At 52.1% G+C, this 24,258-nt stretch overlaps 12 pseudogenes; all 12 read left to right on the top strand.

Annotated features, from left to right (window-relative positions):
* Positions 1-273: 273 nt before the first annotated feature.
* On the top strand, positions 274-1,976 carry LOC138071618 (mortality factor 4-like protein 1; annotated as a pseudogene).
* A 305-nt stretch (positions 1,977-2,281) lies between these two features.
* On the top strand, positions 2,282-3,984 carry LOC138071617 (mortality factor 4-like protein 1; annotated as a pseudogene).
* A 305-nt stretch (positions 3,985-4,289) lies between these two features.
* LOC138071616 (mortality factor 4-like protein 1) lies at positions 4,290-5,992 on the top strand (annotated as a pseudogene).
* A 305-nt stretch (positions 5,993-6,297) lies between these two features.
* On the top strand, positions 6,298-8,000 carry LOC138071615 (mortality factor 4-like protein 1; annotated as a pseudogene).
* A 305-nt stretch (positions 8,001-8,305) lies between these two features.
* LOC138071614 (mortality factor 4-like protein 1) lies at positions 8,306-10,008 on the top strand (annotated as a pseudogene).
* Positions 10,009-10,313: 305 nt separating this feature from the next.
* Positions 10,314-12,016, top strand: LOC138071613 (mortality factor 4-like protein 1; annotated as a pseudogene).
* Positions 12,017-12,321: 305 nt separating this feature from the next.
* On the top strand, positions 12,322-14,024 carry LOC138071612 (mortality factor 4-like protein 1; annotated as a pseudogene).
* Positions 14,025-14,329: 305 nt separating this feature from the next.
* On the top strand, positions 14,330-16,032 carry LOC138071610 (mortality factor 4-like protein 1; annotated as a pseudogene).
* Positions 16,033-16,337: 305 nt separating this feature from the next.
* Positions 16,338-18,040, top strand: LOC138071609 (mortality factor 4-like protein 1; annotated as a pseudogene).
* Positions 18,041-18,345: 305 nt separating this feature from the next.
* Positions 18,346-20,048, top strand: LOC138071608 (mortality factor 4-like protein 1; annotated as a pseudogene).
* A 305-nt stretch (positions 20,049-20,353) lies between these two features.
* On the top strand, positions 20,354-22,054 carry LOC138071607 (mortality factor 4-like protein 1; annotated as a pseudogene).
* Positions 22,055-22,359: 305 nt separating this feature from the next.
* On the top strand, positions 22,360-24,060 carry LOC138071606 (mortality factor 4-like protein 1; annotated as a pseudogene).
* Positions 24,061-24,258: the final 198 nt, after the last annotated feature.

The following is a 24,258-nucleotide window of genomic DNA, read 5'->3' as shown; positions in this document are numbered from 1 at the left end:
TAGCCCACCAAGACACTCTCCATGGGATTCTACAGGAAGAATAATGGGTGGACTCACCATGGCCTTCTCCAGGGGAACTTCGTGACACAGGGATCGAACCTGTGTCTCCTGTCGCACCTGCTCTGAAGAAGATTATTTACCGTCTCAGTCTTCAAAGACCAAGTTTATTGGCTCAGTCATTATCCTCCTTCTGACGAAATACTGAAGTCCACCACAAAATATTGCAGGTCCGGGTGTTCGGTGGGCTGCGAACGCAGGCAAATCAGGCCCAAGATGGAGAACTGGCGATGGTTGACGGCTCGTCTCACCAACAGCTGGGCTGGGCAGAGAGTTGAGGGCAGCGATCAGGGCTGGTGGGAGGAGTGAGCGGCAGTTAATCTCTTATCAACGGGGCAGCAGCAGGACCGGGAGCCGAATCTCCAGGAATGTGAGAGAGTGCTTTGATGGCATGGCCGTCTTCCATATGAAAGGAAGTGGGTTCAAGCAGCCATAAAAGAGAACAAAGTGACATGATCCACACATTGCAGTGGCTGCGATGGGTTCCAGAAAGCAGAGTCCACAAGCCCATGACTAGCAACCTGCAGAAGCAAGGAGAACTTCAAAGAGCCAGTCAGGAGTGGTATGCAGAGGGGAAGGTACAGGCGAGTGGCTGCCTCCAGCGAGAAGTCCCGCGCCATGCAGCAGAAAAACGTTGGGGTGAAAACGACGAAGAACCCACAGAAGACTGCAGATGGTGGCAGCTCCTCGGAGACACCGCAGCCTCCATGCCAGAGAAGGGCTCGAGTAGATCCTACGACTGAAGGCCTGAAGTCATTCCTGGGCAGAATGGACGTCAAAGTCACAAGTCCTGGAACACTCAACCGGTGGCTTGTTGATGACTAGGGCGTAAATACCTGGCCAAAACAAGCTTATTCATCATTCTGCCAAGAAGAACGTGGATTCCATTCCAGCGCGAGGGTGGTTCAGAGCTCAAAATGCATCTGACTCGTTGCATCCCCGTGGCCGGAAGCCCACCAGGACCCAATGTCCATGGGATTCTCCAGGCAAGAATCATAGAGGGGGATACCATGGCCTTCTCCAGGGGACCTTCCTGACTCAGGGATCAAACCTGTGTCTCCCGTCGCTCCTGTGCTGAGAATGATTTTAAACAGTCTGAGTCTTGCTAGACTACGCTTGCGGTCTCGGTCATCTTCCTCCTTCTGACAAAATGTTGAGAGCCTCAACAAAATATCGGAGGTCCAGTACTACGGCTTTTAGGGCACCCTCAAATCGGGCACAACATATAGAGCTTGCGATGCCGGACGGGGCCTCTGAGCTCAGATTACAGGGGGAGAGTTGAAGGGGCTGAGGTCAAGGCTGGCTCGAAGAGGAGCAAATCTCTTTTCAACATGGTGGTAGCAGGACCCGGAGCCTAAATTTGCAGGAGGGTGACAGATGGCAGTGCTTGCGTGGGCCTTTCTTTCTTAAATGAAGTCGCTAAAAGTTGCCAAAAAGACAACCGAGTGGCCTACTGCGCACGGTACAGTGGTTGGAATAGGTTCCAGAAAGTGGGGTCCTCAAGCCCATGGCTCTCAATCTGCAGAAGCAGGGAAAACTTCAAAGAGCCACTCACGAGTGGTACGCAGAGGAGAAGGTGGAGGCGAGGGTCTACCCCTAGGAAGCAGCCTGGTGCAATGCACCAGATAAACGTTGAAGTCAAAACGAGAAAGAACTGTCAGAAGACTGGAAATTTCAGCAACCCTACTGACATATCGCAGCCTCCTCTCCAGAGAAGGGGGGTCAAGTAGAATCTAGGCTTTTTTAAAGCCAGGAAACATTCATGAGCAGAGCTGAGGTCAAACTCAGGATTCCTGGAAAACTCAAATGTTTGCTTGTTCATGACTGGGGCCTAAGTCTCTGGCCAATGCACGCTCTTTCATCTATCTGGCAAGAAGGACGTGGATTCCATTCTAGCGCGAGTGTGGTTCGTCACTTGAGTCCTGTCTCACTCGTTGCCTCCCCGATAACATAGCCCACCAAGACACTCTCCATGGGATTCTACAGGAAGAATAATGGGTGGACTCACCATGGCCTTCTCCAGGGGAACTTCGTGACACAGGGATCGAACCTGTGTCTCCTGTCGCACCTGCTCTGAAGAAGATTATTTACCGTCTCAGTCTTCAAAGACCAAGTTTATTGGCTCAGTCATTATCCTCCTTCTGACGAAATACTGAAGTCCACCACAAAATATTGCAGGTCCGGGTGTTCGGTGGGCTGCGAACGCAGGCAAATCAGGCCCAAGATGGAGAACTGGCGATGGTTGACGGCTCGTCTCACCAACAGCTGGGCTGGGCAGAGAGTTGAGGGCAGCGATCAGGGCTGGTGGGAGGAGTGAGCGGCAGTTAATCTCTTATCAACGGGGCAGCAGCAGGACCGGGAGCCGAATCTCCAGGAATGTGAGAGAGTGCTTTGATGGCATGGCCGTCTTCCATATGAAAGGAAGTGGGTTCAAGCAGCCATAAAAGAGAACAAAGTGACATGATCCACACATTGCAGTGGCTGCGATGGGTTCCAGAAAGCAGAGTCCACAAGCCCATGACTAGCAACCTGCAGAAGCAAGGAGAACTTCAAAGAGCCAGTCAGGAGTGGTATGCAGAGGGGAAGGTACAGGCGAGTGGCTGCCTCCAGCGAGAAGTCCCGCGCCATGCAGCAGAAAAACGTTGGGGTGAAAACGACGAAGAACCCACAGAAGACTGCAGATGGTGGCAGCTCCTCGGAGACACCGCAGCCTCCATGCCAGAGAAGGGCTCGAGTAGATCCTACGACTGAAGGCCTGAAGTCATTCCTGGGCAGAATGGACGTCAAAGTCACAAGTCCTGGAACACTCAACCGGTGGCTTGTTGATGACTAGGGCGTAAATACCTGGCCAAAACAAGCTTATTCATCATTCTGCCAAGAAGAACGTGGATTCCATTCCAGCGCGAGTGTGGTTCAGAGCTCAAAATGCATCTGACTCGTTGCATCCCCGTGGCCGGAAGCCCACCAGGACCCAATGTCCATGGGATTCTCCAGGCAAGAATCATAGAGGGGGATACCATGGCCTTCTCCAGGGGACCTTCCTGACTCAGGGATCAAACCTGTGTCTCCCGTCGCTCCTGTGCTGAGAATGATTTTAAACAGTCTGAGTCTTGCTAGACTACGCTTGCGGTCTCGGTCATCTTCCTCCTTCTGACAAAATGTTGAGAGCCTCAACAAAATATCGGAGGTCCAGTACTACGGCTTTTAGGGCACCCTCAAATCGGGCACAACATATAGAGCTTGCGATGCCGGACGGGGCCTCTGAGCTCAGATTACAGGGGGAGAGTTGAAGGGGCTGAGGTCAAGGCTGGCTCGAAGAGGAGCAAATCTCTTTTCAACATGGTGGTAGCAGGACCCGGAGCCTAAATTTGCAGGAGGGTGACAGATGGCAGTGCTTGCGTGGGCCTTTCTTTCTTAAATGAAGTCGCTAAAAGTTGCCAAAAAGACAACCGAGTGGCCTACTGCGCACGGTACAGTGGTTGGAATAGGTTCCAGAAAGTGGGGTCCTCAAGCCCATGGCTCTCAATCTGCAGAAGCAGGGAAAACTTCAAAGAGCCACTCACGAGTGGTACGCAGAGGAGAAGGTGGAGGCGAGGGTCTACCCCTAGGAAGCAGCCTGGTGCAATGCACCAGATAAACGTTGAAGTCAAAACGAGAAAGAACTGTCAGAAGACTGGAAATTTCAGCAACCCTACTGACATATCGCAGCCTCCTCTCCAGAGAAGGGGGGTCAAGTAGAATCTAGGCTTTTTTAAAGCCAGGAAACATTCATGAGCAGAGCTGAGGTCAAACTCAGGATTCCTGGAAAACTCAAATGTTTGCTTGTTCATGACTGGGGCCTAAGTCTCTGGCCAATGCACGCTCTTTCATCTATCTGGCAAGAAGGACGTGGATTCCATTCTAGCGCGAGTGTGGTTCGTCACTTGAGTCCTGTCTCACTCGTTGCCTCCCCGATAACATAGCCCACCAAGACACTCTCCATGGGATTCTACAGGAAGAATAATGGGTGGACTCACCATGGCCTTCTCCAGGGGAACTTCGTGACACAGGGATCGAACCTGTGTCTCCTGTCGCACCTGCTCTGAAGAAGATTATTTACCGTCTCAGTCTTCAAAGACCAAGTTTATTGGCTCAGTCATTATCCTCCTTCTGACGAAATACTGAAGTCCACCACAAAATATTGCAGGTCCGGGTGTTCGGTGGGCTGCGAACGCAGGCAAATCAGGCCCAAGATGGAGAACTGGCGATGGTTGACGGCTCGTCTCACCAACAGCTGGGCTGGGCAGAGAGTTGAGGGCAGCGATCAGGGCTGGTGGGAGGAGTGAGCGGCAGTTAATCTCTTATCAACGGGGCAGCAGCAGGACCGGGAGCCGAATCTCCAGGAATGTGAGAGAGTGCTTTGATGGCATGGCCGTCTTCCATATGAAAGGAAGTGGGTTCAAGCAGCCATAAAAGAGAACAAAGTGACATGATCCACACATTGCAGTGGCTGCGATGGGTTCCAGAAAGCAGAGTCCACAAGCCCATGACTAGCAACCTGCAGAAGCAAGGAGAACTTCAAAGAGCCAGTCAGGAGTGGTATGCAGAGGGGAAGGTACAGGCGAGTGGCTGCCTCCAGCGAGAAGTCCCGCGCCATGCAGCAGAAAAACGTTGGGGTGAAAACGACGAAGAACCCACAGAAGACTGCAGATGGTGGCAGCTCCTCGGAGACACCGCAGCCTCCATGCCAGAGAAGGGCTCGAGTAGATCCTACGACTGAAGGCCTGAAGTCATTCCTGGGCAGAATGGACGTCAAAGTCACAAGTCCTGGAACACTCAACCGGTGGCTTGTTGATGACTAGGGCGTAAATACCTGGCCAAAACAAGCTTATTCATCATTCTGCCAAGAAGAACGTGGATTCCATTCCAGCGCGAGGGTGGTTCAGAGCTCAAAATGCATCTGACTCGTTGCATCCCCGTGGCCGGAAGCCCACCAGGACCCAATGTCCATGGGATTCTCCAGGCAAGAATCATAGAGGGGGATACCATGGCCTTCTCCAGGGGACCTTCCTGACTCAGGGATCAAACCTGTGTCTCCCGTCGCTCCTGTGCTGAGAATGATTTTAAACAGTCTGAGTCTTGCTAGACTACGCTTGCGGTCTCGGTCATCTTCCTCCTTCTGACAAAATGTTGAGAGCCTCAACAAAATATCGGAGGTCCAGTACTACGGCTTTTAGGGCACCCTCAAATCGGGCACAACATATAGAGCTTGCGATGCCGGACGGGGCCTCTGAGCTCAGATTACAGGGGGAGAGTTGAAGGGGCTGAGGTCAAGGCTGGCTCGAAGAGGAGCAAATCTCTTTTCAACATGGTGGTAGCAGGACCCGGAGCCTAAATTTGCAGGAGGGTGACAGATGGCAGTGCTTGCGTGGGCCTTTCTTTCTTAAATGAAGTCGCTAAAAGTTGCCAAAAAGACAACCGAGTGGCCTACTGCGCACGGTACAGTGGTTGGAATAGGTTCCAGAAAGTGGGGTCCTCAAGCCCATGGCTCTCAATCTGCAGAAGCAGGGAAAACTTCAAAGAGCCACTCACGAGTGGTACGCAGAGGAGAAGGTGGAGGCGAGGGTCTACCCCTAGGAAGCAGCCTGGTGCAATGCACCAGATAAACGTTGAAGTCAAAACGAGAAAGAACTGTCAGAAGACTGGAAATTTCAGCAACCCTACTGACATATCGCAGCCTCCTCTCCAGAGAAGGGGGGTCAAGTAGAATCTAGGCTTTTTTAAAGCCAGGAAACATTCATGAGCAGAGCTGAGGTCAAACTCAGGATTCCTGGAAAACTCAAATGTTTGCTTGTTCATGACTGGGGCCTAAGTCTCTGGCCAATGCACGCTCTTTCATCTATCTGGCAAGAAGGACGTGGATTCCATTCTAGCGCGAGTGTGGTTCGTCACTTGAGTCCTGTCTCACTCGTTGCCTCCCCGATAACATAGCCCACCAAGACACTCTCCATGGGATTCTACAGGAAGAATAATGGGTGGACTCACCATGGCCTTCTCCAGGGGAACTTCGTGACACAGGGATCGAACCTGTGTCTCCTGTCGCACCTGCTCTGAAGAAGATTATTTACCGTCTCAGTCTTCAAAGACCAAGTTTATTGGCTCAGTCATTATCCTCCTTCTGACGAAATACTGAAGTCCACCACAAAATATTGCAGGTCCGGGTGTTCGGTGGGCTGCGAACGCAGGCAAATCAGGCCCAAGATGGAGAACTGGCGATGGTTGACGGCTCGTCTCACCAACAGCTGGGCTGGGCAGAGAGTTGAGGGCAGCGATCAGGGCTGGTGGGAGGAGTGAGCGGCAGTTAATCTCTTATCAACGGGGCAGCAGCAGGACCGGGAGCCGAATCTCCAGGAATGTGAGAGAGTGCTTTGATGGCATGGCCGTCTTCCATATGAAAGGAAGTGGGTTCAAGCAGCCATAAAAGAGAACAAAGTGACATGATCCACACATTGCAGTGGCTGCGATGGGTTCCAGAAAGCAGAGTCCACAAGCCCATGACTAGCAACCTGCAGAAGCAAGGAGAACTTCAAAGAGCCAGTCAGGAGTGGTATGCAGAGGGGAAGGTACAGGCGAGTGGCTGCCTCCAGCGAGAAGTCCCGCGCCATGCAGCAGAAAAACGTTGGGGTGAAAACGACGAAGAACCCACAGAAGACTGCAGATGGTGGCAGCTCCTCGGAGACACCGCAGCCTCCATGCCAGAGAAGGGCTCGAGTAGATCCTACGACTGAAGGCCTGAAGTCATTCCTGGGCAGAATGGACGTCAAAGTCACAAGTCCTGGAACACTCAACCGGTGGCTTGTTGATGACTAGGGCGTAAATACCTGGCCAAAACAAGCTTATTCATCATTCTGCCAAGAAGAACGTGGATTCCATTCCAGCGCGAGGGTGGTTCAGAGCTCAAAATGCATCTGACTCGTTGCATCCCCGTGGCCGGAAGCCCACCAGGACCCAATGTCCATGGGATTCTCCAGGCAAGAATCATAGAGGGGGATACCATGGCCTTCTCCAGGGGACCTTCCTGACTCAGGGATCAAACCTGTGTCTCCCGTCGCTCCTGTGCTGAGAATGATTTTAAACAGTCTGAGTCTTGCTAGACTACGCTTGCGGTCTCGGTCATCTTCCTCCTTCTGACAAAATGTTGAGAGCCTCAACAAAATATCGGAGGTCCAGTACTACGGCTTTTAGGGCACCCTCAAATCGGGCACAACATATAGAGCTTGCGATGCCGGACGGGGCCTCTGAGCTCAGATTACAGGGGGAGAGTTGAAGGGGCTGAGGTCAAGGCTGGCTCGAAGAGGAGCAAATCTCTTTTCAACATGGTGGTAGCAGGACCCGGAGCCTAAATTTGCAGGAGGGTGACAGATGGCAGTGCTTGCGTGGGCCTTTCTTTCTTAAATGAAGTCGCTAAAAGTTGCCAAAAAGACAACCGAGTGGCCTACTGCGCACGGTACAGTGGTTGGAATAGGTTCCAGAAAGTGGGGTCCTCAAGCCCATGGCTCTCAATCTGCAGAAGCAGGGAAAACTTCAAAGAGCCACTCACGAGTGGTACGCAGAGGAGAAGGTGGAGGCGAGGGTCTACCCCTAGGAAGCAGCCTGGTGCAATGCACCAGATAAACGTTGAAGTCAAAACGAGAAAGAACTGTCAGAAGACTGGAAATTTCAGCAACCCTACTGACATATCGCAGCCTCCTCTCCAGAGAAGGGGGGTCAAGTAGAATCTAGGCTTTTTTAAAGCCAGGAAACATTCATGAGCAGAGCTGAGGTCAAACTCAGGATTCCTGGAAAACTCAAATGTTTGCTTGTTCATGACTGGGGCCTAAGTCTCTGGCCAATGCACGCTCTTTCATCTATCTGGCAAGAAGGACGTGGATTCCATTCTAGCGCGAGTGTGGTTCGTCACTTGAGTCCTGTCTCACTCGTTGCCTCCCCGATAACATAGCCCACCAAGACACTCTCCATGGGATTCTACAGGAAGAATAATGGGTGGACTCACCATGGCCTTCTCCAGGGGAACTTCGTGACACAGGGATCGAACCTGTGTCTCCTGTCGCACCTGCTCTGAAGAAGATTATTTACCGTCTCAGTCTTCAAAGACCAAGTTTATTGGCTCAGTCATTATCCTCCTTCTGACGAAATACTGAAGTCCACCACAAAATATTGCAGGTCCGGGTGTTCGGTGGGCTGCGAACGCAGGCAAATCAGGCCCAAGATGGAGAACTGGCGATGGTTGACGGCTCGTCTCACCAACAGCTGGGCTGGGCAGAGAGTTGAGGGCAGCGATCAGGGCTGGTGGGAGGAGTGAGCGGCAGTTAATCTCTTATCAACGGGGCAGCAGCAGGACCGGGAGCCGAATCTCCAGGAATGTGAGAGAGTGCTTTGATGGCATGGCCGTCTTCCATATGAAAGGAAGTGGGTTCAAGCAGCCATAAAAGAGAACAAAGTGACATGATCCACACATTGCAGTGGCTGCGATGGGTTCCAGAAAGCAGAGTCCACAAGCCCATGACTAGCAACCTGCAGAAGCAAGGAGAACTTCAAAGAGCCAGTCAGGAGTGGTATGCAGAGGGGAAGGTACAGGCGAGTGGCTGCCTCCAGCGAGAAGTCCCGCGCCATGCAGCAGAAAAACGTTGGGGTGAAAACGACGAAGAACCCACAGAAGACTGCAGATGGTGGCAGCTCCTCGGAGACACCGCAGCCTCCATGCCAGAGAAGGGCTCGAGTAGATCCTACGACTGAAGGCCTGAAGTCATTCCTGGGCAGAATGGACGTCAAAGTCACAAGTCCTGGAACACTCAACCGGTGGCTTGTTGATGACTAGGGCGTAAATACCTGGCCAAAACAAGCTTATTCATCATTCTGCCAAGAAGAACGTGGATTCCATTCCAGCGCGAGGGTGGTTCAGAGCTCAAAATGCATCTGACTCGTTGCATCCCCGTGGCCGGAAGCCCACCAGGACCCAATGTCCATGGGATTCTCCAGGCAAGAATCATAGAGGGGGATACCATGGCCTTCTCCAGGGGACCTTCCTGACTCAGGGATCAAACCTGTGTCTCCCGTCGCTCCTGTGCTGAGAATGATTTTAAACAGTCTGAGTCTTGCTAGACTACGCTTGCGGTCTCGGTCATCTTCCTCCTTCTGACAAAATGTTGAGAGCCTCAACAAAATATCGGAGGTCCAGTACTACGGCTTTTAGGGCACCCTCAAATCGGGCACAACATATAGAGCTTGCGATGCCGGACGGGGCCTCTGAGCTCAGATTACAGGGGGAGAGTTGAAGGGGCTGAGGTCAAGGCTGGCTCGAAGAGGAGCAAATCTCTTTTCAACATGGTGGTAGCAGGACCCGGAGCCTAAATTTGCAGGAGGGTGACAGATGGCAGTGCTTGCGTGGGCCTTTCTTTCTTAAATGAAGTCGCTAAAAGTTGCCAAAAAGACAACCGAGTGGCCTACTGCGCACGGTACAGTGGTTGGAATAGGTTCCAGAAAGTGGGGTCCTCAAGCCCATGGCTCTCAATCTGCAGAAGCAGGGAAAACTTCAAAGAGCCACTCACGAGTGGTACGCAGAGGAGAAGGTGGAGGCGAGGGTCTACCCCTAGGAAGCAGCCTGGTGCAATGCACCAGATAAACGTTGAAGTCAAAACGAGAAAGAACTGTCAGAAGACTGGAAATTTCAGCAACCCTACTGACATATCGCAGCCTCCTCTCCAGAGAAGGGGGGTCAAGTAGAATCTAGGCTTTTTTAAAGCCAGGAAACATTCATGAGCAGAGCTGAGGTCAAACTCAGGATTCCTGGAAAACTCAAATGTTTGCTTGTTCATGACTGGGGCCTAAGTCTCTGGCCAATGCACGCTCTTTCATCTATCTGGCAAGAAGGACGTGGATTCCATTCTAGCGCGAGTGTGGTTCGTCACTTGAGTCCTGTCTCACTCGTTGCCTCCCCGATAACATAGCCCACCAAGACACTCTCCATGGGATTCTACAGGAAGAATAATGGGTGGACTCACCATGGCCTTCTCCAGGGGAACTTCGTGACACAGGGATCGAACCTGTGTCTCCTGTCGCACCTGCTCTGAAGAAGATTATTTACCGTCTCAGTCTTCAAAGACCAAGTTTATTGGCTCAGTCATTATCCTCCTTCTGACGAAATACTGAAGTCCACCACAAAATATTGCAGGTCCGGGTGTTCGGTGGGCTGCGAACGCAGGCAAATCAGGCCCAAGATGGAGAACTGGCGATGGTTGACGGCTCGTCTCACCAACAGCTGGGCTGGGCAGAGAGTTGAGGGCAGCGATCAGGGCTGGTGGGAGGAGTGAGCGGCAGTTAATCTCTTATCAACGGGGCAGCAGCAGGACCGGGAGCCGAATCTCCAGGAATGTGAGAGAGTGCTTTGATGGCATGGCCGTCTTCCATATGAAAGGAAGTGGGTTCAAGCAGCCATAAAAGAGAACAAAGTGACATGATCCACACATTGCAGTGGCTGCGATGGGTTCCAGAAAGCAGAGTCCACAAGCCCATGACTAGCAACCTGCAGAAGCAAGGAGAACTTCAAAGAGCCAGTCAGGAGTGGTATGCAGAGGGGAAGGTACAGGCGAGTGGCTGCCTCCAGCGAGAAGTCCCGCGCCATGCAGCAGAAAAACGTTGGGGTGAAAACGACGAAGAACCCACAGAAGACTGCAGATGGTGGCAGCTCCTCGGAGACACCGCAGCCTCCATGCCAGAGAAGGGCTCGAGTAGATCCTACGACTGAAGGCCTGAAGTCATTCCTGGGCAGAATGGACGTCAAAGTCACAAGTCCTGGAACACTCAACCGGTGGCTTGTTGATGACTAGGGCGTAAATACCTGGCCAAAACAAGCTTATTCATCATTCTGCCAAGAAGAACGTGGATTCCATTCCAGCGCGAGTGTGGTTCAGAGCTCAAAATGCATCTGACTCGTTGCATCCCCGTGGCCGGAAGCCCACCAGGACCCAATGTCCATGGGATTCTCCAGGCAAGAATCATAGAGGGGGATACCATGGCCTTCTCCAGGGGACCTTCCTGACTCAGGGATCAAACCTGTGTCTCCCGTCGCTCCTGTGCTGAGAATGATTTTAAACAGTCTGAGTCTTGCTAGACTACGCTTGCGGTCTCGGTCATCTTCCTCCTTCTGACAAAATGTTGAGAGCCTCAACAAAATATCGGAGGTCCAGTACTACGGCTTTTAGGGCACCCTCAAATCGGGCACAACATATAGAGCTTGCGATGCCGGACGGGGCCTCTGAGCTCAGATTACAGGGGGAGAGTTGAAGGGGCTGAGGTCAAGGCTGGCTCGAAGAGGAGCAAATCTCTTTTCAACATGGTGGTAGCAGGACCCGGAGCCTAAATTTGCAGGAGGGTGACAGATGGCAGTGCTTGCGTGGGCCTTTCTTTCTTAAATGAAGTCGCTAAAAGTTGCCAAAAAGACAACCGAGTGGCCTACTGCGCACGGTACAGTGGTTGGAATAGGTTCCAGAAAGTGGGGTCCTCAAGCCCATGGCTCTCAATCTGCAGAAGCAGGGAAAACTTCAAAGAGCCACTCACGAGTGGTACGCAGAGGAGAAGGTGGAGGCGAGGGTCTACCCCTAGGAAGCAGCCTGGTGCAATGCACCAGATAAACGTTGAAGTCAAAACGAGAAAGAACTGTCAGAAGACTGGAAATTTCAGCAACCCTACTGACATATCGCAGCCTCCTCTCCAGAGAAGGGGGGTCAAGTAGAATCTAGGCTTTTTTAAAGCCAGGAAACATTCATGAGCAGAGCTGAGGTCAAACTCAGGATTCCTGGAAAACTCAAATGTTTGCTTGTTCATGACTGGGGCCTAAGTCTCTGGCCAATGCACGCTCTTTCATCTATCTGGCAAGAAGGACGTGGATTCCATTCTAGCGCGAGTGTGGTTCGTCACTTGAGTCCTGTCTCACTCGTTGCCTCCCCGATAACATAGCCCACCAAGACACTCTCCATGGGATTCTACAGGAAGAATAATGGGTGGACTCACCATGGCCTTCTCCAGGGGAACTTCGTGACACAGGGATCGAACCTGTGTCTCCTGTCGCACCTGCTCTGAAGAAGATTATTTACCGTCTCAGTCTTCAAAGACCAAGTTTATTGGCTCAGTCATTATCCTCCTTCTGACGAAATACTGAAGTCCACCACAAAATATTGCAGGTCCGGGTGTTCGGTGGGCTGCGAACGCAGGCAAATCAGGCCCAAGATGGAGAACTGGCGATGGTTGACGGCTCGTCTCACCAACAGCTGGGCTGGGCAGAGAGTTGAGGGCAGCGATCAGGGCTGGTGGGAGGAGTGAGCGGCAGTTAATCTCTTATCAACGGGGCAGCAGCAGGACCGGGAGCCGAATCTCCAGGAATGTGAGAGAGTGCTTTGATGGCATGGCCGTCTTCCATATGAAAGGAAGTGGGTTCAAGCAGCCATAAAAGAGAACAAAGTGACATGATCCACACATTGCAGTGGCTGCGATGGGTTCCAGAAAGCAGAGTCCACAAGCCCATGACTAGCAACCTGCAGAAGCAAGGAGAACTTCAAAGAGCCAGTCAGGAGTGGTATGCAGAGGGGAAGGTACAGGCGAGTGGCTGCCTCCAGCGAGAAGTCCCGCGCCATGCAGCAGAAAAACGTTGGGGTGAAAACGACGAAGAACCCACAGAAGACTGCAGATGGTGGCAGCTCCTCGGAGACACCGCAGCCTCCATGCCAGAGAAGGGCTCGAGTAGATCCTACGACTGAAGGCCTGAAGTCATTCCTGGGCAGAATGGACGTCAAAGTCACAAGTCCTGGAACACTCAACCGGTGGCTTGTTGATGACTAGGGCGTAAATACCTGGCCAAAACAAGCTTATTCATCATTCTGCCAAGAAGAACGTGGATTCCATTCCAGCGCGAGGGTGGTTCAGAGCTCAAAATGCATCTGACTCGTTGCATCCCCGTGGCCGGAAGCCCACCAGGACCCAATGTCCATGGGATTCTCCAGGCAAGAATCATAGAGGGGGATACCATGGCCTTCTCCAGGGGACCTTCCTGACTCAGGGATCAAACCTGTGTCTCCCGTCGCTCCTGTGCTGAGAATGATTTTAAACAGTCTGAGTCTTGCTAGACTACGCTTGCGGTCTCGGTCATCTTCCTCCTTCTGACAAAATGTTGAGAGCCTCAACAAAATATCGGAGGTCCAGTACTACGGCTTTTAGGGCACCCTCAAATCGGGCACAACATATAGAGCTTGCGATGCCGGACGGGGCCTCTGAGCTCAGATTACAGGGGGAGAGTTGAAGGGGCTGAGGTCAAGGCTGGCTCGAAGAGGAGCAAATCTCTTTTCAACATGGTGGTAGCAGGACCCGGAGCCTAAATTTGCAGGAGGGTGACAGATGGCAGTGCTTGCGTGGGCCTTTCTTTCTTAAATGAAGTCGCTAAAAGTTGCCAAAAAGACAACCGAGTGGCCTACTGCGCACGGTACAGTGGTTGGAATAGGTTCCAGAAAGTGGGGTCCTCAAGCCCATGGCTCTCAATCTGCAGAAGCAGGGAAAACTTCAAAGAGCCACTCACGAGTGGTACGCAGAGGAGAAGGTGGAGGCGAGGGTCTACCCCTAGGAAGCAGCCTGGTGCAATGCACCAGATAAACGTTGAAGTCAAAACGAGAAAGAACTGTCAGAAGACTGGAAATTTCAGCAACCCTACTGACATATCGCAGCCTCCTCTCCAGAGAAGGGGGGTCAAGTAGAATCTAGGCTTTTTTAAAGCCAGGAAACATTCATGAGCAGAGCTGAGGTCAAACTCAGGATTCCTGGAAAACTCAAATGTTTGCTTGTTCATGACTGGGGCCTAAGTCTCTGGCCAATGCACGCTCTTTCATCTATCTGGCAAGAAGGACGTGGATTCCATTCTAGCGCGAGTGTGGTTCGTCACTTGAGTCCTGTCTCACTCGTTGCCTCCCCGATAACATAGCCCACCAAGACACTCTCCATGGGATTCTACAGGAAGAATAATGGGTGGACTCACCATGGCCTTCTCCAGGGGAACTTCGTGACACAGGGATCGAACCTGTGTCTCCTGTCGCACCTGCTCTGAAGAAGATTATTTACCGTCTCAGTCTTCAAAGACCAAGTTTATTGGCTCAGTCATTATCCTCCTTCTGACGAAATACTGAAGTCCACCACAAAATATTGCAGGTCCGGGTGTTCGGTGGGCTGCGAACGCAGGCAAATCAGGCCCAAGATGGAGAACTGGCGATGGTTGACGGCTCGTCTCACCAACAGCTGGGCTGGGCAGAGAGTTGAGGGCAGCGATCAGGGCTGGTGGGAGGAGTGAGCGGCAGTTAATCTCTTATCAACGGGGCAGCAGCAGGACCGGGAGCCGAATCTCCAGGAATGTGAGAGAGTGCTTTGATGGCATGGCCGTCTTCCATATGAAAGGAAGTGGGTTCAAGCAGCCATAAAAGAGAACAAAGTGACATGATCCACACATTGCAGTGGCTGCGATGGGTTCCAGAAAGCAGAGTCCACAAGCCCATGACTAGCAACCTGCAGAAGCAAGGAGAACTTCAAAGAGCCAGTCAGGAGTGGTATGCAGAGGGGAAGGTACAGGCGAGTGGCTGCCTCCAGCGAGAAGTCCCGCGCCATGCAGCAAAAAAACGTTGGGGTGAAAACGACGAAGAACCCACAGAAGACTGGAGATGGTGGCAGCTCCTCGGAGACACCGCAGCCTCCATGCCAGAGAAGGGCTCGAGTAGATCCTACGACTGAAGGCCTGAAGTCATTCCTGGGCAGAATGGACGTCAAAGTCACAAGTCCTGGAACACTCAACCGGTGGCTTGTTGATGACTAGGGCGTAAATACCTGGCCAAAACAAGCTTATTCATCATTCTGCCAAGAAGAACGTGGATTCCATTCCAGCGCGAGTGTGGTTCAGAGCTCAAAATGCATCTGACTCGTTGCATCCCCGTGGCCGGAAGCCCACCAGGACCCAATGTCCATGGGATTCTCCAGGCAAGAATCATAGAGGGGGATACCATGGCCTTCTCCAGGGGACCTTCCTGACTCAGGGATCAAACCTGTGTCTCCCGTCGCTCCTGTGCTGAGAATGATTTTAAACAGTCTGAGTCTTGCTAGACTACGCTTGCGGTCTCGGTCATCTTCCTCCTTCTGACAAAATGTTGAGAGCCTCAACAAAATATCGGAGGTCCAGTACTACGGCTTTTAGGGCACCCTCAAATCGGGCACAACATATAGAGCTTGCGATGCCGGACGGGGCCTCTGAGCTCAGATTACAGGGGGAGAGTTGAAGGGGCTGAGGTCAAGGCTGGCTCGAAGAGGAGCAAATCTCTTTTCAACATGGTGGTAGCAGGACCCGGAGCCTAAATTTGCAGGAGGGTGACAGATGGCAGTGCTTGCGTGGGCCTTTCTTTCTTAAATGAAGTCGCTAAAAGTTGCCAAAAAGACAACCGAGTGGCCTACTGCGCACGGTACAGTGGTTGGAATAGGTTCCAGAAAGTGGGGTCCTCAAGCCCATGGCTCTCAATCTGCAGAAGCAGGGAAAACTTCAAAGAGCCACTCACGAGTGGTATGCAGAGGAGAAGGTGGAGGCGAGGGTCTACCCCTAGGAAGCAGCCTGGTGCAATGCACCAGATAAACGTTGAAGTCAAAACGAGAAAGAACTGTCAGAAGACTGGAAATTTCAGCAACCCTACTGACATATCGCAGCCTCCTCTCCAGAGAAGGGGGGTCAAGTAGAATCTAGGCTTTTTTAAAGCCAGGAAACATTCATGAGCAGAGCTGAGGTCAAACTCAGGATTCCTGGAAAACTCAAATGTTTGCTTGTTCATGACTGGGGCCTAAGTCTCTGGCCAATGCACGCTCTTTCATCTATCTGGCAAGAAGGACGTGGATTCCATTCTAGCGCGAGTGTGGTTCGTCACTTGAGTCCTGTCTCACTCGTTGCCTCCCCGATAACATAGCCCACCAAGACACTCTCCATGGGATTCTACAGGAAGAATAATGGGTGGACTCACCATGGCCTTCTCCAGGGGAACTTCGTGACACAGGGATCGAACCTGTGTCTCCTGTCGCACCTGCTCTGAAGAAGATTATTTACCGTCTCAGTCTTCAAAGACCAAGTTTATTGGCTCAGTCATTATCCTCCTTCTGACGAAATACTGAAGTCCACCACAAAATATTGCAGGTCCGGGTGTTCGGTGGGCTGCGAACGCAGGCAAATCAGGCCCAAGATGGAGAACTGGCGATGGTTGACGGCTCGTCTCACCAACAGCTGGGCTGGGCAGAGAGTTGAGGGCAGCGATCAGGGCTGGTGGGAGGAGTGAGCGGCAGTTAATCTCTTATCAACGGGGCAGCAGCAGGACCGGGAGCCGAATCTCCAGGAATGTGAGAGAGTGCTTTGATGGCATGGCCGTCTTCCATATGAAAGGAAGTGGGTTCAAGCAGCCATAAAAGAGAACAAAGTGACATGATCCACACATTGCAGTGGCTGCGATGGGTTCCAGAAAGCAGAGTCCACAAGCCCATGACTAGCAACCTGCAGAAGCAAGGAGAACTTCAAAGAGCCAGTCAGGAGTGGTATGCAGAGGGGAAGGTACAGGCGAGTGGCTGCCTCCAGCGAGAAGTCCCGCGCCATGCAGCAGAAAAACGTTGGGGTGAAAACGACGAAGAACCCACAGAAGACTGCAGATGGTGGCAGCTCCTCGGAGACACCGCAGCCTCCATGCCAGAGAAGGGCTCGAGTAGATCCTACGACTGAAGGCCTGAAGTCATTCCTGGGCAGAATGGACGTCAAAGTCACAAGTCCTGGAACACTCAACCGGTGGCTTGTTGATGACTAGGGCGTAAATACCTGGCCAAAACAAGCTTATTCATCATTCTGCCAAGAAGAACGTGGATTCCATTCCAGCGCGAGTGTGGTTCAGAGCTCAAAATGCATCTGACTCGTTGCATCCCCGTGGCCAGAAGCCCACCAGGACCCAATGTCCATGGGATTCTCCAGGCAAGAATCATAGAGGGGGATACCATGGCCTTCTCCAGGGGACCTTCCTGACTCAGGGATCAAACCTGTGTCTCCCGTCGCTCCTGTGCTGAGAATGATTTTAAACAGTCTGAGTCTTGCTAGACTACGCTTGCGGTCTCGGTCATCTTCCTCCTTCTGACAAAATGTTGAGAGCCTCAACAAAATATCGGAGGTCCAGTACTACGGCTTTTAGGGCACCCTCAAATCGGGCACAACATATAGAGCTTGCGATGCCGGACGGGGCCTCTGAGCTCAGATTACAGGGGGAGAGTTGAAGGGGCTGAGGTCAAGGCTGGCTCGAAGAGGAGCAAATCTCTTTTCAACATGGTGGTAGCAGGACCCGGAGCCTAAATTTGCAGGAGGGTGACAGATGGCAGTGCTTGCGTGGGCCTTTCTTTCTTAAATGAAGTCGCTAAAAGTTGCCAAAAAGACAACCGAGTGGCCTACTGCGCACGGTACAGTGGTTGGAATAGGTTCCAGAAAGTGGGGTCCTCAAGCCCATGGCTCTCAATCTGCAGAAGCAGGGAAAACTTCAAAGAGCCACTCACGAGTGGTACGCAGAGGAGAAGGTGGAGGCGAGGGTCTACCCCTAGGAAGCAGCCTGGTGCAATGCACCAGATAAACGTTGAAGTCAAAACGAGAAAGAACTGTCAGAAGACTGGAAATTTCAGCAACCCTACTGACATATCGCAGCCTCCTCTCCAGAGAAGGGGGGTCAAGTAGAATCTAGGCTTTTTTAAAGCCAGGAAACATTCATGAGCAGAGCTGAGGTCAAACTCAGGATTCCTGGAAAACTCAAATGTTTGCTTGTTCATGACTGGGGCCTAAGTCTCTGGCCAATGCACGCTCTTTCATCTATCTGGCAAGAAGGACGTGGATTCCATTCTAGCGCGAGTGTGGTTCGTCACTTGAGTCCTGTCTCACTCGTTGCCTCCCCGATAACATAGCCCACCAAGACACTCTCCATGGGATTCTACAGGAAGAATAATGGGTGGACTCACCATGGCCTTCTCCAGGGGAACTTCGTGACACAGGGATCGAACCTGTGTCTCCTGTCGCACCTGCTCTGAAGAAGATTATTTACCGTCTCAGTCTTCAAAGACCAAGTTTATTGGCTCAGTCATTATCCTCCTTCTGACGAAATACTGAAGTCCACCACAAAATATTGCAGGTCCGGGTGTTCGGTGGGCTGCGAACGCAGGCAAATCAGGCCCAAGATGGAGAACTGGCGATGGTTGACGGCTCGTCTCACCAACAGCTGGGCTGGGCAGAGAGTTGAGGGCAGCGATCAGGGCTGGTGGGAGGAGTGAGCGGCAGTTAATCTCTTATCAACGGGGCAGCAGCAGGACCGGGAGCCGAATCTCCAGGAATGTGAGAGAGTGCTTTGATGGCATGGCCGTCTTCCATATGAAAGGAAGTGGGTTCAAGCAGCCATAAAAGAGAACAAAGTGACATGATCCACACATTGCAGTGGCTGCGATGGGTTCCAGAAAGCAGAGTCCACAAGCCCATGACTAGCAACCTGCAGAAGCAAGGAGAACTTCAAAGAGCCAGTCAGGAGTGGTATGCAGAGGGGAAGGTACAGGCGAGTGGCTGCCTCCAGCGAGAAGTCCCGCGCCATGCAGCAGAAAAACGTTGGGGTGAAAACGACGAAGAACCCACAGAAGACTGGAGATGGTGGCAGCTCCTCGGAGACACCGCAGCCTCCATGCCAGAGAAGGGCTCGAGTAGATCCTACGACTGAAGGCCTGAAGTCATTCCTGGGCAGAATGGACGTCAAAGTCACAAGTCCTGGAACACTCAACCGGTGGCTTGTTGATGACTAGGGCGTAAATACCTGGCCAAAACAAGCTTATTCATCATTCTGCCAAGAAGAACGTGGATTCCATTCCAGCGCGAGGGTGGTTCAGAGCTCAAAATGCATCTGACTCGTTGCATCCCCGTGGCCGGAAGCCCACCAGGACCCAATGTCCATGGGATTCTCCAGGCAAGAATCATAGAGGGGGATACCATGGCCTTCTCCAGGGGACCTTCCTGACTCAGGGATCAAACCTGTGTCTCCCGTCGCTCCTGTGCTGAGAATGATTTTAAACAGTCTGAGTCTTGCTAGACTACGCTTGCGGTCTCGGTCATCTTCCTCCTTCTGACAAAATGTTGAGAGCCTCAACAAAATATCGGAGGTCCAGTACTACGGCTTTTAGGGCACCCTCAAATCGGGCACAACATATAGAGCTTGCGATGCCGGACGGGGCCTCTGAGCTCAGATTACAGGGGGAGAGTTGAAGGGGCTGAGGTCAAGGCTGGCTCGAAGAGGAGCAAATCTCTTTTCAACATGGTGGTAGCAGGACCCGGAGCCTAAATTTGCAGGAGGGTGACAGATGGCAGTGCTTGCGTGGGCCTTTCTTTCTTAAATGAAGTCGCTAAAAGTTGCCAAAAAGACAACCGAGTGGCCTACTGCGCACGGTACAGTGGTTGGAATAGGTTCCAGAAAGTGGGGTCCTCAAGCCCATGGCTCTCAATCTGCAGAAGCAGGGAAAACTTCAAAGAGCCACTCACGAGTGGTATGCAGAGGAGAAGGTGGAGGCGAGGGTCTACCCCTAGGAAGCAGCCTGGTGCAATGCACCAGATAAACGTTGAAGTCAAAACGAGAAAGAACTGTCAGAAGACTGGAAATTTCAGCAACCCTACTGACATATCCCAGCCTCCTCTCCAGAGAAGGGGGGGGGTCAAGTAGAATCGAGGCTTTAAAGCCAGGAAACATTCATGAGCAGAGCTGAAGTCAAAGTCAGGATTCCTGGAAAACTCAAATGTTTGCTTGTTCATGACTGGGGCCTAAGTCTCTGGCCAATGCACGCTCTTTCATCTATCTGGCAAGAAGGACGTGGATTCCATTCTAGCGCGAGTGTGGTTCGTCACTTGAGTCCTGTCTCACTCGTTGCCTCCCCGATAACATAGCCCACCAAGACACTCTCCATGGGATTCTACAGGAAGAATAATGGGTGGACTCACCATGGCCTTCTCCAGGGGAACTTCGTGACACAGGGATCGAACCTGTGTCTCCTGTCGCACCTGCTCTGAAGAAGATTATTTACCGTCTCAGTCTTCAAAGACCAAGTTTATTGGCTCAGTCATTATCCTCCTTCTGACGAAATACTGAAGTCCACAACAAAATATTGCAGGTCCGGGTGTTCGGTGGGCTGCGAACGCAGGCAAATCAGGCCCAAGATGGAGAACTGGCGATGGTTGACGGCTCGTCTCACCAACAGCTGGGCTGGGCAGAGAGTTGAGGGCAGCGATCAGGGCTGGTGGGAGGAGTGAGCGGCAGTTAATCTCTTATCAACGGGGCAGCAGCAGGACCGGGAGCCGAATCTCCAGGAATGTGAGAGAGTGCTTTGATGGCATGGCCGTCTTCCATATGAAAGGAAGTGGGTTCAAGCAGCCATAAAAGAGAACAAAGTGACATGATCCACACATTGCAGTGGCTGCGATGGGTTCCAGAAAGCAGAGTCCACAAGCCCATGACTAGCAACCTGCAGAAGCAAGGAGAACTTCAAAGAGCCAGTCAGGAGTGGTATGCAGAGGGGAAGGTACAGGCGAGTGGCTGCCTCCAGCGAGAAGTCCCGTGCCATGCAGCAGAAAAACGTTGGGGTGAAAACGACGAAGAACCCACAGAAGACTGCAGATGGTGGCAGCTCCTCGGAGACACCGCAGCCTCCATGCCAGAGAAGGGCTCGAGTAGATCCTACGACTGAAGGCCTGAAGTCATTCCTGGGCAGAATGGACGTCAAAGTCACAAGTCCTGGAACACTCAACCGGTGGCTTGTTGATGACTAGGGCGTAAATACCTGGCCAAAACAAGCTTATTCATCATTCTGCCAAGAAGAACGTGGATTCCATTCCAGCGCGAGTGTGGTTCAGAGCTCAAAATGCATCTGACTCGTTGCATCCCCGTGGCCGGAAGCCCACCAGGACCCAATGTCCATGGGATTCTCCAGGCAAGAATCATAGAGGGGGATACCATGGCCTTCTCCAGGGGACCTTCCTGACTCAGGGATCAAACCTGTGTCTCCCGTCGCTCCTGTGCTGAGAATGATTTTAAACAGTCTGAGTCTTGCTAGACTATGCTTGCGGTCTCGGTCATCTTCCTCCTTCTGACAAAATGTTGAGAGCCTCAACAAAATATCGGAGGTCCAGTACTACGGCTTTTAGGGCACCCTCAAATCGGGCACAACATATAGAGCTTGCGATGCCGGACGGGGCCTCTGAGCTCAGATTACAGGGGGAGAGTTGAAGGGGCTGAGGTCAAGGCTGGCTCGAAGAGGAGCAAATCTCTTTTCAACATGGTGGTAGCAGGACCCGGAGCCTAAATTTGCAGGAGGGTGACAGATGGCAGTGCTTGTGTGGGCCTTTCTTTCTTAAATGAAGTCGCTAAAAGTTGCCAAAAAGACAACCGAGTGGCCTACTGCGCACGGTACAGTGGTTGGAATAGGTTCCAGAAAGTGGGGTCCTCAAGCCCATGGCTCTCAATCTGCAGAAGCAGGGAAAACTTCAAAGAGCCACTCACGAGTGGTATGCAGAGGGGAAGGTGGAGGCGAGGGTCTACCCCTAGGAAGCAGCCTGGTGCAATGCACCAGATAAACGTTGAAGTCAAAACGAGAAAGAACTGTCAGAAGACTGGAAATTTCAGCAACCCTACTGACATATCGCAGCCTCCTCTCCAGAGAAGGGGGGGTCAAGTAGAATCGAGGCTTTAAAGCCAGGAAACATTCATGAGCAGAGCTGAGGTCAAACTCAGGATTCCTGGAAAACTCAAATGTTTGCTTGTTCATGACTGGGGCCTAAGTCTCTGGCCAATGCACGCTCTTTCATCTATCTGGCAAGAAGGACGTGGATTCCATTCTAGCGCGAGTGTGGTTCGTCACTTGAGTCCTGTCTCACTCGTTGCCTCCCCGATAACATAGCCCACCAAGACACTCTCCATGGGATTCTACAGGAAGAATAATGGGTGGACTCACCATGGCCTTCTCCAGGGGAACTTCGTGACACAGGGATCGAACCTGTGTCTCCTGTCGCACCTGCTCTGAAGAAGATTATTTACCGTCTCAGTCTTCAAAGACCAAGTTTATTGGCTCAGTCATTATCCTCCTTCTGACGAAATACTGAAGTCCACCACAAAATATTGCAGGTCCGGGTGTTCGGTGGGCTGCGAACGCAGGCAAATCAGGCCCAAGATGGAGAACTGGCGATGGTTGACGGCTCGTCTCACCAACAGCTGGGCTGGGCAGAGAGTTGAGGGCAGCGATCAGGGCTGGTGGGAGGAGTGAGCGGCAGTTAATCTCTTATCAACGGGGCAGCAGCAGGACCGGGAGCCGAATCTCCAGGAATGTGAGAGAGTGCTTTGATGGCATGGCCGTCTTCCATATGAAAGGAAGTGGGTTCAAGCAGCCATAAAAGAGAACAAAGTGACATGATCCACACATTGCAGTGGCTGCGATGGGTTCCAGAAAGCAGAGTCCACAAGCCCATGACTAGCAACCTGCAGAAGCAAGGAGAACTTCAAAGAGCCAGTCAGGAGTGGTATGCAGAGGGGAAGGTACAGGCGAGTGGCTGCCTCCAGCGAGAAGTCCCGCGCCATGCAGCAGAAAAACGTTGGGGTGAAAACGACGAAGAACCCACAGAAGACTGCAGATGGTGGCAGCTCCTCGGAGACACCGCAGCCTCCATGCCAGAGAAGGGCTCGAGTAGATCCTACGACTGAAGGCCTGAAGTCATTCCTGGGCAGAATGGACGTCAAAGTCACAAGTCCTGGAACACTCAACCGGTGGCTTGTTGATGACTAGGGCGTAAATACCTGGCCAAAACAAGCTTATTCATCATTCTGCCAAGAAGAACGTGGATTCCATTCCAGCGCGAGTGTGGTTCAGAGCTCAAAATGCATCTGACTCGTTGCATCCCCGTGGCCGGAAGCCCACCAGGACCCAATGTCCATGGGATTCTCCAGGCAAGAATCATAGAGGGGGATACCATGGCCTTCTCCAGGGGCCCTTCCTGACTCAGGGATCAAACCTGTGTCTCCCGTCGCTCCTGTGCTGAGAATGATTTTAAACAGTCTGAGTCTTGCTAGACTATGCTTGCGGTCTCGGTCATCTTCCTCCTTCTGACAAAATGTTGAGAGCCTCAACAAAATATCGGAGGTCCAGTACTACGGCTTTTAGGGCACCCTCAAATCGGGCACAACATATAGAGCTTGCGATGCCGGACGGGGCCTCTGAGCTCAGATTACAGGGGGAGAGTTGAAGGGGCTGAGGTCAAGGCTGGCTCGAAGAGGAGCAAATCTCTTTTCAACATGGTGGTAGCAGGACCCGGAGCCTAAATTTGCAGGAGGGTGACAGATGGCAGTGCTTGTGTGGGCCTTTCTTTCTTAAATGAAGTCGCTAAAAGTTGCCAAAAAGACAACCGAGTGGCCTACTGCGCACGGTACAGTGGTTGGAATAGGTTCCAGAAAGTGGGGTCCTCAAGCCCATGGCTCTCAATCTGCAGAAGCAGGGAAAACTTCAAAGAGCCACTCACGAGTGGTATGCAGAGGGGAAGGTGGAGGCGAGGGTCTACCCCTAGGAAGCAGCCTGGTGCAATGCACCAGATAAACGTTGAAGTCAAAACGAGAAAGAACTGTCAGAAGACTGGAAATTTCAGCAACCCTACTGACATATCGCAGCCTCCTCTCCAGAGAAGGGGGGGTCAAGTAGAATCGAGGCTTTAAAGCCAGGAAACATTCATGAGCAGAGCTGAAGTCAAAGTCAGGATTCCTGGAAAACTCAAATGTTTGCTTGTTCATGACTGGGGCCTAAGTCTCTGGCCAATGCACGCTCTTTCATCTATCTGGCAAGAAGGACGTGGATTCCATTCTAGCGCGAGTGTGGTTCGTCACTTGAGTCCTGTCTCACTCGTTGCCTCCCCGATAACATAGCCCACCAAGACACTCTCCATGGGATTCTACAGGAAGAATAATGGGTGGACTCACCATGGCCTTCTCCAGGGGAACTTCGTGACACAGGGATCGAACCTGTGTCTCCTGTCGCACCTGCTCTGAAGAAGATTATTTACCGTCTCAGTCTTCAAAGACCAAGTTT

The sequence above is a fragment of the Capricornis sumatraensis genome, chromosome X, assembly GCF_032405125.1.
Source record: "Capricornis sumatraensis isolate serow.1 chromosome X, serow.2, whole genome shotgun sequence".
Classification (NCBI taxonomy): Eukaryota; Metazoa; Chordata; class Mammalia; order Artiodactyla; family Bovidae; genus Capricornis; species Capricornis sumatraensis.
The sequence above is the reverse complement of the archived record's forward strand: the minus strand, read 5'-3'. Positions and strand labels throughout refer to the sequence as shown.